The 3,927-nt window shown below is 37.3% G+C and overlaps 1 pseudogene; it reads left to right on the top strand.

Moving 5' to 3' along the window:
* The first annotated feature begins 2,326 nt into the window (after positions 1 to 2,326).
* LOC149393168 (uncharacterized) lies at positions 2,327 to 3,582 on the top strand (annotated as a pseudogene).
* Positions 3,583 to 3,927: the final 345 nt, after the last annotated feature.

Below are 3,927 nucleotides of genomic sequence, written 5' to 3' on the forward strand. Positions count from 1 at the left end.
ATGATTTCTATCTCAAAAAATCATCAAAGGTAAAATTGTGTAGTTTCAAAATTCTCATGTTGGAATTTATACCTGAAGGTCAATAATTTTGTCAATTTTCTTACAGGTATCGCGCTCTTGACTCATTAATTTATAGTATATATATATTCTATTATATTATATTGTATTAAAATATTTATTTTAATTTTGAGGAAGTATTAATGATGTAAAAATTTAAATGTAATGGGAAGGCAGTTGAAATAAATGAAGCGCACGATCTATGTGTAAGTGCGGGCCAAGGGTAGGCAAATAGGAAAGGGGAATAGAATAGAGTCGCGTTTGAGTATAAGTTTGAGTGAGATTTGGTATTTGTTTGAGATTTCTGAGTTCATCTGATTTGATGGGTTTTTTGAGTTTCAAGTTTCAACTTTTGCATTTAAGGCAAAGAATACTTGACCACATTTGGGTCACTTTGTACTGCTCTTTACCATCGTCAGACCATGGTTTTGGATAGAACAAGGCAATGCAACAATGTTCACTAATCACTACTCTACCCTACTCTAGTCTCTACCCAAGTGTAATTTTTTTTTTTTTAATTTCTATCTAGGTTAAGTTAATTTAGTATGATTCATTTATCGCATAAATTTAAGGTTTATGCTATTTTGAATTTCTGACGTCAATTTGTTTGTTGGTATATGTTGCATGAAGGTTGAGTCATTGGTTTGATTTAATTGACTATATTCTAGCTTAGGAATTTCAGCAAACTGAAATTAAATAGGGCTCTAAAAAAACGGGAAAGAAAAGACGAAGAGTGAGGCTTATTAGGCCACCAGAAGATACTTGGGATTTTTGGGCCTTACTGTGGACCACTAAGGATAACCAAGCAAAGTCCTAAAGCCACTGTCTACTTTATTTAATGGGAAGTTACAAGAATATTATTGTTATAAAAGTGTTACATTTTTATTATGTTTTAGATTCTTTTCAAACAGTAAATATAACGAAACTGTAAATAGTTAACAAAGTTTAATATAACTCAAAATAATAATAAAAAATTAAATAAATAATTTTACAAAAATCAGTAAACATAAATAATTAATTTTTTACAACATGAAAAATACTATTTTCACACAGTATAAACACACTATTCTTGCTATTAGTTAAAAAAAAAACTAATGCATGTAATTTTTAATTATTTATTTTAATTACACATCACATAATTGATACCCTTAGAAAAACAACTCTTTAGTTTCGTCAAAAAAAAAAAAAAAAAAAAAAAAAAACAACTCTTTAGTCTTCACTTGCGCCTTTCCAATAAAAAGAGATATATTGAAAAAGAAAAAAAAAATCACGGAGAGAGCAATCGATATATAACTTAGAGAAATTGCATCCATTGCTATCATTTTATAATATTTTTTTTATTTTCCACCAAAACCATAATTTGGACAAAATACTAGTGGACTCAATATGCAAATACGTTTTTACCCTTTCTTTATTTCTCTCATTTTCCCACTCGACTCTCACTCTCTCTTTTGTCTTCAATGTTCACTCATAGACTACGCATCTTTCTCAATCCCTAATTCATCTTCTCGTTCTTCTTCTCAAGCAATAAACCCTAGTTCCTCAATCACCAACCTCAGAAGCATCGTTAACAAGTGGTCGGTGCTCCGTCTACTCGATCTCATCTCCGGCGACCGCACCACCACAGAATCTGTAGAATTCCGGGTAAAGACTAGCTTCAGCATACAAAGCCGTACAAGCTAGCGAGCTGAGCGAGCTGGAGCTCACTGAGGAGTTGAGCGAGCTGGAGCAAAGCTCACTGAGGAGTTGAGCGATCTGCGATCTACGAGTTGAGCGAGCTTCGAACAGCTGCGAGTTGAGCGAGCTTCGAACTGCGAGCTGCGAGCCTTGTTTCGTTTTATTAAAACTAGTTGGTTGTTACCTTTACACGTGTTCCTTTATTATCTGCTATTAGTTAGCCTGTTAGTTACGTTACCTATTCTTTAGGCATGTTTAGCTCCGATATCTTGGCTGTTAAGCTATCGGAATAATAGGCTATTGTTATGGTATTTTAGTTATTTTATTCGTCATTTCCCTGTATAAAAGACTCATTCGAGTATCTGAAATAATATCGAGTATTCCCTCATAAAACACTAGCCTAAATTCTAATGGTATCAGAGCAGTGTTAACCTCGATCCAGAAAATGACTAAATATGGTCAATCACACGCCCTAGCTTCCTCATCCGAAACCCCTTCCCTAAACACCTCCATGGCCGATCAAAACCCTCACACCATCACCAGTCACAAGCTCAATGGTCAAAACTACCTTCAATGGTCTCAGTCTGTCCAAATGTTCATCTGTGGTCGCAGCAAAGACGATCACCTCACCGGAGAAGCCAAAGCCCCGAAGAAAGATGATCCAAAATTCAAAATTTGGAAGGCTGAGAATAGTATGGTCATGTCATGGCTTGTTAATTCTATGATGCCTGAGATAGGTGAAAATTTCTTGCTTTACTCTACTGCATCTGAAATTTGGGAAGCTGCTCGTATCATCTTTTCATATTCATAAAACACATCGGAGCTATTTGAGACAGAAAACCTTCTTCATGACTCAAAACAGGAAGATGCTTCTGTTACTCAATATTATAACACACTGACAAGATTATGGCAAAGAATCGATGTATATGATCAACACAGGTGGAACTGCCCTGAAGACTCGCTGCTCTATGCAAAGATCTTGGAAACCAAGCGTGTATTCAAGTTCTTATCAGGTCTCACCAAGGAGCTAGACGAGGTCAGAGGGAGAATCTTGAGCATCAAGCCACTGCCAACACTTCGTGAAGCATTTTCAATGGTCAGACATGAAGAAAGCCGTAGAAAGCTCATGATGACTGCACTCCAATCCTCTCCAAGTCCTCATGATGTCTCTGCCTTGATAGCTCACGAAGAGTCTCATGCCCTGGCTGCTAAGGCACCCTACAACAAGACCAAGAAAGGAATACCCTACTGTGAGCACTGCAAGAAGCCAGGACACACACGTGAGACATGCTGGGAGATTCATGGAAAACCTGCAAACTGGAAGCCTTCAAGGTACTCAAGAGACCAGGAGACACAAGCCAATTCAGCATCCTCAAGCCCCTTCAGTCCTGAGCAGCTTGAGATGCTCACATGCCTCATCAGAAAAGCCAGCCAACAAGGTGACTCGCCTACAACTGGACTGATGGCTCAAAGAGGTACAATACATGAGGCTATTCAAGCCTTAACAGCATACCATGTGATTACTAATCTCTCAATTGTGTGGATCATGGATTCTGGGGCATCAGATCACATGTCAAGCAGTTTCCATCTATTCACCAATTATACCCCATGTAATGAGAATTTGTATGTCACAATAGCTGATGGATCAAAGGCCTTGGTAGCTGGGATTGGTTCAGTAAAAATCACCAATCAACTCACACTGAGTTATGTATTACATGTACCTAAGTTACACTGCAATTTACTATCTGTTTATAAGGTAAATAAGGACTCATGTTGCCTAAGTATCTTTGATGATGTGTCTTGTGAAATTCAGGAAAAGAAATCAGGGATGACGATTGGCAGTGCTGAAATGTGTGGTGGACTCTACCTCATCAAGACAAGCTCCGAGACCAGCAAAATTGCCTCAGCTTCAATCCTCAAAAATAAGTCAGCCTTCTCTCAAGCAGAGAGAGATATTATGTTGCATCACTATCGCTTAGGCCACCCTAATTTCATGTACCTCAAGAAAATGTTTCCCAAATTATTCATCAATAAAGATACAAATTTGTTTCAGTGTGATGTGTGTCAACTATCAAAGCATACTCGTAGCTCTTATAACCCTAAGCAATATGTCCCATCAAAACCTTTTTCTGTTTTACATAGTGACATTTGGGGTCCCTCAAGAGTGAAAAATCTAAATGGTGCTAGATGGTT

The sequence above is a fragment of the Urtica dioica genome, chromosome 6 (assembly GCF_054948205.1).
Source record: "Urtica dioica subsp. dioica isolate 48M chromosome 6, U.dioica_male_clone48M_v1_H2, whole genome shotgun sequence".
Classification (NCBI taxonomy): domain Eukaryota; kingdom Viridiplantae; phylum Streptophyta; class Magnoliopsida; order Rosales; family Urticaceae; genus Urtica; species Urtica dioica.